Here is a 9,558-nt window from a genome sequence, read left to right on the forward strand (position 1 = left end):
AGATGTTGAAGTACCATGAAAATGTGAGGTCCCAGAGCACTCCTGCCACTTTGCTTCTGTGATGTGAGTTTCCCATTCCCATGCAGGGAAATTTGAAGATGTGTTTCCCTCACTGAAAAAACATGCTGCTCCCCTGCTTCACATTTTGGACTCCGAAGGTCTCTGCCAGCCGCAGAGCTTTCAGAGGACTAGAGACAAAGCCTGGGAAGAGATCCTATTTCTCCTGGAATTTCCCAGGTGCATTTCCTACACTTCCCATGGGAGTGTGCTGAAGGCAGCACTTTATATGCAGGCTGTCCTGACTTTGTGCAGCCCTGGCAGCTGACAGCTTTGTTCACTCTGCTTCATGACACTTCTACATCCTCTTCCAAGAGCTCTGTGTCCACTGGTAACCCAGTGTGTGGGCAAGAAAGAGAGTGTGATAGAAAATCCAGCTTTTGGCAGCCCTAACTCTGTGCTGAGCCTGGCTGATTTTCCCTCCCTGTCCTGAGGGACTGTGGGGAGCAGTGGAGAATGCAGGTGATCTGATGTCAGGGTGAAAGTTGGACAGGGACATCAGTGGCTGAGAAGCTTTGGCTCTGTGCTTCCCCGCCACCAGGGCAGAGGTTCCCTGTTGAATGCAGGGTGCTGCAGAGCCTAGCTGTAGGAGTCCCTAACACCCAGCGCCAGGTGCCTGGAGGAGCCTAGGATTTGGTTGGGACCTTCTGTGTCCTTGTCTCTGCTGAGGGAAATGCTTTTTCCCCAGCAGACATATGTTTGGCATATGAAGGCAGCAGGTACACCAGCAAAGACCCATTCTATGAACTGCATTAAGGCAATGCTCCTTCCAACTTCAAAACTGCTCATCTGGAGACCTGACTTTTAAATTGGCAAGAACAGTGTCTTTATGACTTCTCTCACAGTCCCTGAGTGGCTGCCAGCCCTGAAAACAGCAGGGACCCCAGGCTGTCATCTGAAAGCCCTGACAATGGCAAAGTGGTAACAGAAACACTCTGGATAAGCTTGTTGGAGAAACCTTCAAAACAATTCAGTTCAGAGACTGTTATTAGCTAATTTCTGCTTTCCTGTGCCCTTTATTAGGAACCTGGAAGCAGACACCTCACCCCTTTGAAATGTCTCCTGACTCTCCCCCTCTAGTCTCCATCTCCTGTCACCAGCAGCCCAGGCACCTCCAGGGAAGTGAACAGAAAAGCTGTGCAAGGCAGTTCAACAGCTTTGGTAAGAGAGCAGACACCAGGACCTGGGAGAAGTTCAGTTCAGAGGTTAATATTCCATATGGGAGTGGTCCAGGAACAAAGTGTGCATAATACCTGATATAAAAGAAAAATTTACTCAGCAGGATGGTAGTTGCAGTTAATGAGGAGCTAACCTCTCATTAATTTTGTGCTATGTGTAAAATAAAGCTGTTAATGATATTTAGTCCTTCTTTTGCACCTTCCCTTTGAGGAGCTTGAAAGCATTTTGCAGGCACTAATTAGTAATGGGTTGCAACTCCTTAGGAAAACACAGCAAAAACTTAATCTTTTATACCTGGAGAAACTTAGGAAGAAGGACAAGGCACTTCCTATATGAGCCCAGAAGAGCATCAAGCAGCAAGTAGCTAGGCTGGAGACACAGTGGAGGTATCTGTATCTGTATCTGTGTGTGTGTAAAACAACTGGCCCTGTTCACTCAGAGCAGGCCAATGTGGGAACACAGGACAGGCAGCACAGAGCGATCTGCAGCCATCAGAGGGTTCGAAGAAGCAGCTTGCAGGACCATAGGAAATCCTGACCCTTGCTGTCTGCCTGTCAGCTTGAACTGCAGTAGCTCTGTTTGCCATGCTCTGACAGAAAGACAGAAGCAGAAATGAGTAAAACTGTTTTGTCTGTTGAAAGACAGGCTGAACTGAGTACCTACAAGAATGCTTTGGAAGCTTCTCTTCTGAGGGTCAAAGAAGGAAAGAGGAGTGAGGAAGAGAAGATGCCTCCTTGTCACTGGGTGGCTGATACCTCTTCTGAGTTTGTTTGTGCAAGCTCTTCACATCAGATTGTGACTTGCCAACATGTTTCTATTTGCTGGGCTGCAAATCCAGCACATTCAACAGCAGACAAGCAACAGTCAAGTTTCCCTTGTTCTATCCAGCAAAGACACCAAAAGTAGTGCTTTTAATTGGAAGAGTTTTGGGAGAATGACTTTAGTCTCCAGGTGACCAGGGACTGCTCTTTAGTTGGGGTTAGGTGTGCTTAAATTTGATACAGCCTGTGCTTCAGCCTGAGTGTGAGAGGGATGTGTGGATGGGTCACAGGAAATGACTTTTGTGGCCACACTGGCGATTGGTCTTTCGGAGCTTTACAGGCACAGCCAGTAATTTTTAGGCCTGTCAAGGCAGTAGCTCATCCCACCTGCATAAAACAGGCTATAGAACTTCGTGCTGGTTCCTTGTATTTTGTCCAGCTGTGGAAACAGTCACATACATTAACCATTGAAGTCCACTCCTCCGCTCCTTTCCACTAAGCTCTGTTCCTCACTGCCAGCTGGGATAATTTGTGTCTCCTGCATAAATATTCACAGCATTTTATTCTTGGTTTTATTGCCTCTGCAGTGACAGTCTTGGTGTTTCCCTTCTGCCCTTTTAATGAGTGCTGCTTCTGCAGGAGCTGTTCTCCAGAAGTTCTGCTCTGGTATGCTCAAGATGTAAAATAAACCCTGCTATGAAGGGCAGTGGGATTTTGAACACAGGAGGAAGATGGGAAGTTATTTATTTTACTTTTTTGCAATCTTATTTACGTTCAGTAAAGGTGACTTTTCATCCAGGGAAAAGGCTAGCTGTCCTCTATTCAAGTGAGAAGAGATTTTCTTGGAAGAGTGTATTTTCTACTTAGAAAAATATTTGTCAATTATTGCTATTAAGGCCTGGTGAATGCATGGCAGCTACTGTGTGAAATGAGTTTGGCAAACTTATTTCACATCCTAGACTGTAAAGTATAGGTTTCAGAAACCAGGACCTGTCTCTTGCCTGGCTGTGGCCACTAAAGAATCCAACAGCCTTTGGGATCCGGGACGTTAAGAACTGCCAAATCAATTGCAAGGCAAGGTGGAGGGAGAGAAGCAGGCAGTGTTCTTTCTCAGTATCTCTGTAGAAAAATCACAGGTTATCTGGAGGTTTCAGCCAGCTGCTTTTGTCTGGGACTACACAAGAAAGTGAAGAAGAGGTATTTCAAGGTCTGACAGGCACAATCTGTAAGCATTCACTGACAATGCCTTTGCTACAATTTTAAAAAGGTTGACTGACTATGGGTTAATTGCTGCTGAAAAGTCTCCCCCAGGCAGCTCTTACCCTAATGTAGCAACAGCATGGCTGCAGTATCCTCTGATCCATTAGAGCCTTATCTGGAGTTCTTTATTCATCCTCTAAAATCCCTTTAATTCATGTCTTCCCAGAAGATGATCAACCATCTTCTGATTTCATCCTACTTAGCCATGTATATAATCACCTAAAGTAATTCACAAAAACATTCCTGATACTTTGCTGCATGGGTAATAAAAATCCACTTTATCCTCCACAGAAAGAACTTTTTTATCTCTTTCTTCTTTTTTTCTTCAGACAGATTAATAATTTCCTGGGTTTATCACAACCCCCATGGGTGCCAGACTATTCCTCATATAGACTGTACTGTTCTTTGATGCTAAGATCAACATCACTTACAGTATTTTAGTAGCACTCCATCACAAACAGTTGCTTACTATTTGCTGTGCATTCTGCTCTCAGTTATTTCCTATTTTTTCCCTCTAGTATCACATCTATTTGATTTATTCCCTGGAGGTGGCTGTGGGATGTGACTTGGTGTATCCCTCAAAAATACCTGGGAGCAAGGGCTACTGAGTGCAGTTGTGCATGGTGTATGAGAGTGAACAAGCATCTGCCACTCATCTGGACCTGCAAGTACAATTTGACTGGTACCTCTCCTGGATTCACAGAACCCTGGATTAGGCATCTGGATTTCTGACAGGGGGAGAGAAAGTCACAGCTAACCCAGCCTTCTTTTAGGACTCATGCATCCACTTCAGTCTCTGCAATCCTCCCTTGAGGGCAGGACACACTGCCTACAGCCTCTCCTCTCACCAGCTTTTCATTTATCACTTGTCCAATGCAAGATCCAGGAGCTCATCAAGCTGTGCTGACAACTAGGAGGTTCAAAAGAGAAACCACATGTTCTTCACCCATCACGTAGCTAAGCAGTAGAAGTCCTTGACACAGTGTGTTGTGTATGCTTAAACTATACTTATGTTCAGGAGAAAATTGGATAGGTTTCAGGATGTTTCTTAGAGGTCTTAACCCAAAAGGGAAATGGTTTCAGCTCCTTGTGGTGTGCTTGGGATGATCAAGCTCAAATCCCAAGAGCCATCTGGCTGAACACCAAGGCTGGTGGCAACAGGTCATTCCCCAGGCCTTCTCTGAGCAAAGAAGTCAGATGTGAGCTTGCCGTATCTTGGCTGTGCCTGTACATGCTGAGCTGAGCATTTCAGGCACAGCAGCAGCAGAGTTTCCCCCAGCTGTGTTCTACACAGTGGCTGACTCTGAACAGGCCCAGCAAGGGGAAGCAGGCAGCTGGAGGGTTGCCTGGTTGATGTATTGCAATGCTCTTAGCTACTCACAGAGCAATAATTGTGTCTTACAGGCCCTGCAGAGATGTTTTAAGCATTTACATTTTGTGCTCACACAGGCTGCTTAATTCACATGTTAATTTTTCAGGTCCAAATGGAGATGGTTTTCACCTACCTGCTTCCTTGGTGTGTTGGGCTGCTGAGGCAATCTTAATGAAATCTTTTGAATTCTTGGGACAAAGATGGTCCACAGAGGAGGCAGGGGAAGGTGGCCACAGAATGAAGGCCTAAGAGATTGGCTACAAGTTTTCTCCTTGGGACAGATGGCAAAACACATTCCTCTGCCACACTCGCTTCTTCTGGGAAGAAGGGGTAATGAAACATGCCTCATGGGGAACCATCAGTGCTGATCTCGGTGACCAGCACTAAGTGAAGCTGAACACTTCTGAGTGAGGGGTAAGTACTGAATGTAAAAATGGCACTGAGACAAGGCCAGTCTCCTCTGTAAATCCCTTAAAGAATCATTAGCACCTAAGTATTTACTTTCCAGCTTGAGGTAGGCATAATTATTTTATAACTGTTTTTTCTAGAAAAAAACGGAAGTTATGGGTGATGTCAAGATGATTAGCTGAAAACCAGCCAACTCTTCTTCCAAGAAGGCATACTTTGGTCAGATTTGCAAGAGCTAAAACAATAGCCTCATCTGGCAGAAATGCAGAAAGCAGGCTGAATTCTCCTTTCCTACAGGGAGATATTAAGCTGCTTCTTTGGCCTTGGGAACTGGCAGATGGTTGAACAATGAAGGGATGGAAATGAAAAGCAACTAAAATCCCTTTCACCAGACTGCTGGAATTATCATACAAGAGTATCTCTGGTGTCCCTCTGACTAGTTTCTGTCCTCTCTGTCTTCCCAGCACTGAGAGTTGTAGAGAAGGTGGCAGCCACTGAGGTGGACAGCCACCATTGAGAACAGAACACATGCCCAGGAGACGTCTCCCCTTTCCCCTCCTAGTCAAGCAACAGAGGTTCTCACTGGGCCTGGAAGAGTTAAAATTCTTTCCAGAGATATTTTATTCTATCAAGTGTAACGGTGAATATTTTCATTATTCATATCAATGGCTTTTTCTCTTCTGAATGCTGCTAAGCCTCTGTCTCCAGTAAGATCACATGGCAGTGAACTTCACAGGTTAAGTATTCATTGTCTAAAAATACTTTTCCCTTTTATCAATTCAAAATTCATTGCCTTTCATTCTAATTGCATGTCTTCTCTTCTGGTATTATTGGGCGGTCTATATGAGGGAACAATTTACTTCTGCCTGTCTGGGCGTTATTTTCTACCTATTTTTCCCATCTCTTGCATTCATCTTCTTTCTATATTACACCACCTCAATCTCCCTATCTCTCCCCATCAGAAAGCTCTACTGTCTTCTAATAATTTTTGCTACGCTCTCTGTTTCCTGCTGTGTCATTTTGCAGAGCTGTCATAGACAAAGCAGAAGATGGGACTCACCCTCGTGTGTCCCAAGCTTCAATCCCAGAGTCAAATAGGGATACACTTGGGTGACACAGTGGTAGAGCAGGCACAGGCAATTATCGCAGAATCTTCTGAGTTGGAACTAATCCCAAGTTCCATGAGGATCATCAAGTTCAACTTTTAAGTGAATAGCCCATATGGGGATTGTACCCACAACCTTAGTGTTTTTAGTACCAGGCTCCACCAACAGAGCTATTTGGGATCTATCAGGTTTTTGTTGTTTGTATCTCATTCTTTATGCACTCAAATGCTGTGTTGACCTTGACAACACACAGTCCAGAGGGCATTTGCCTTGTGGACACCCTTTGGGGTGCCACATCTGGCAAGGAAAGCTGATTCCTGTCAGCATTGCCGGCTGTGCTCCACTTGTGTCTGTCATTAAGAGCCCTGCATCATCCCAGTTGTGGTCACACAACACAGGGCAAGAGGCAACTCCAAAATGAGTTTGCTTCAAAGCTATGTTACTGTAAACACTTTGTTATCGTTCTTGAATTTCTTTTATCTGGGCTTTTAAAATGCTTAGCAAATGCAACTTCCAGCTTCTGTTTCTGTAATTGTGTGGTTTGAAAATCTATAGAGCGATGAGACAAGCTGAGATACTAAGGAAATGGTATGCCACCAGGAAGTGAGGATTTGAGACTCCCCCTTTTCCTGTCCTTTGAATAGTATAAGATTTATGGAAAAAAAGTTCAAACTGGCTTTCCTTGGTTTCCTCCAGGACAGGTGAACACAGACACTTATGTGTGATCTTGAATAGGTGGCAGAGGTGCTCTTGTAATAGAGCTACACAAAGGGAGGAGGAGAATGATAAAGACTCTTTGGGCTGTGATCATCTGTTAATTCTATTGCCCATACAGCTGCTGCTACCTGTGAAATCACTCACCAGATTGACCACTGATTGTGTTTTAGCAGTTTTTTGAACCTGTTTTTGATCTTCAATAGCTGCTTACATCTTGTTTTTGACTGCTTTGCTTTCAAATAGTGCCAGTCAGCTTGAGGAGTGTAGATGGAGGGTTTTTGACAGTCCAAATAAACCACCTCACTTTTCCTTTATCTGCCGTTTTGCTGACATGCACAAAGCATTATAGAAGTTGTGTGAGGCATGAATACTTTTGCTGAAGCAGTGTTGGTTTGTTCCTGTTATATCAGCACTGTCATCTAGATGTTTTCTTCTTTGAGTTTTAATTATCTTTTCAGCTAATTTGCCTAGTTCAGAGTAAGGCTCATTGGTCTGTAATTCCCAGGATCATCACTAATGCCAATTTTAAAGATAGGTATGCCTTTACTGCCCTCTAATCCTCCTTCTATACACTAGTTTATTTTAATGAAACATCATAAACATTAGAAGACTGGATAAAGCAATGAGACTCCATGCCTTCTTGATCTCTGGATACATTAGGTTGTTCTGGCACCTACTCTCTGAGCTTCTCAGTCCTTTGCAATCCCTTTTCCATTTTGCTCAAAAAGAGTGATCCTGGATTAACCTCATCCTCTTATTCCCCTCTCTTGCAAATGTGTGCTGGGAGGGATGCTGAGGAGAGATCACCTTCTTTCCCTGCAGTGTCTTTCCTTGCCCTATCAATCTCTCAGTCTTTTGCAGCTGACTCCTGGTGATGCTCCCTGCTCCTGGCAGTGCCTTGAATAGAGATTTCCTGGCCAGTTTGATCCATGGACTGACAGCTGTAGTCCCTTAGTGGCAGTGCAGTGCCCAGCAGATGTAAGGCCTCAGGTGTCCAGTGTGCACTCCTTACTCCTCTTTACTTCCTCAAAGAGGGCAAAAAGGCTGTGGGGGGAAACTGCCTTGCTGCAAATATAATTTCTTCAGCGCCGAGTTTCTGCTATCACTTCAGTGGTTCTCTGCAACGTTTTTGGAGCTAGCATTTCATGCTTCCTCCAGAACTGCTGCAGGCTGGTTACAAGGCAGGATCTGCATTTTAGACAATGGAAGCAAAGAGAGGATAATCTGTTTTCATCACTTTCTGTGTCTTCAGGCTGCTGCTGCCATGTTTCTTGCTTCCTTCAGTAGTTCTCATGAGTTGAGGTGAAGAGCCCCACAGAAGAAAAGTTCTTGATTTGAAGACTGCAGGGTTTGGTGCCTGACTCATGTGAAGGGCTGAAGGGGCTTGCTGGGGTTCTAAGCCAGGGCAAAGGCTGTGCTGTGAATGCTTGTGGGATAAGACAGAAGTCTTTCCTCCTGGGAGCTTGAGGTGGTCCACAGTACCTCCAAGCCCAGGTGCAGGAGGCTAAAGAAGCTTTGCATGGGCCACATCAGGTTTTATCAGAGTCTGTTGTTGTGCAGCTTTCCTCAGCTCCACAAAGGGATGATACACATGCTGAGGCCTTATGAATAACCTCACCAGTGAATAAAGCCTGGAGCAGATCTCTTAGTAAAGCTGGATCCTTTATGAGGCATAAGGGGAGGCAGGTACACTGCTTTTTCTTTCACCTCCTCCCATCCTCCCATGCTGTTCTTTTCAACTAGGATTGATTTATTTACATAAGAATGACATTTAAGGGCAATCTGTTCACATTTGGTACATAGCAATTTATAACCCATATCTGCACCTTGTTTAATCTTGCTGCTCTAAAGCAAGTCTCTTTATCATGCGCTGGAAGGCTCAGTAAGTGAAATGATACATCTTTGCTCATTAAAAACACAACTCCCTTTCTTTGTGATGAGTATGTAGCATAAAATATTTTAGCATCCCATTTGCTTCTCATTTTCTCATGCTCACTATCTGTCAAATGGGTCTTTTGCCTTTTAATATACTGATTTTGTGTATGTATGCATCTGCCTTTCAACAGCCTTCTCACTTTCTGTAAAGTGCTATGTCAGAAATCACAGATCTGAGGCTGGTTTATAGACAGTGACTCAGGTGACCTCTTGCTGAATTTTCTCCTAGCCTTTCCTGGTAATGTCACACCTAGGGACTTCAGTAAATGTGTCTGAGACCTGAGTGAGTGTGTCTGAGGGTGACACCTAAGCATAAACTCAGTCTTGCTGGCACAGGATAAGCTGTGATGACTAATAGCATATCTAAATCACACCATGATCATCAGCAGTGTCAAACCTCTGTTTCCAGTGCTGTCTGGAGATGGGACAAACATGGTTTAATGGTATCATCTGCTGTGTTCCACAGGAGGCAATCTGCTGATCCAGCTTGGATTGTCTAATGATTAGCAGTGGGATGGAGATGACACCAATTATTCAGGGCCAAGCAGGGGCTCAGCAATCCCATTTCAGCCAGAATAAATGGAGTAAAGCCAGCCAGCACAGTCTGGAGGAAAATGCCACACAGTGAGCCATGCATCTCTGCAAACTGAATAGGCAAAGGTAAGATTTGGTTGCTGAAATATAGATGGATGCTTGAGCTGTTTGACACTCCTTGGGGCATCTAGGGTATTCTCACTGGACCCAGAGCCCCCAGAGGAGCAGC

This window comes from Lonchura striata, chromosome 3, assembly GCF_050655825.1.
Source record: "Lonchura striata isolate lonStrDom1 chromosome 3, ASM5065582v1, whole genome shotgun sequence".
Classification (NCBI taxonomy): domain Eukaryota; kingdom Metazoa; phylum Chordata; class Aves; order Passeriformes; family Estrildidae; genus Lonchura; species Lonchura striata.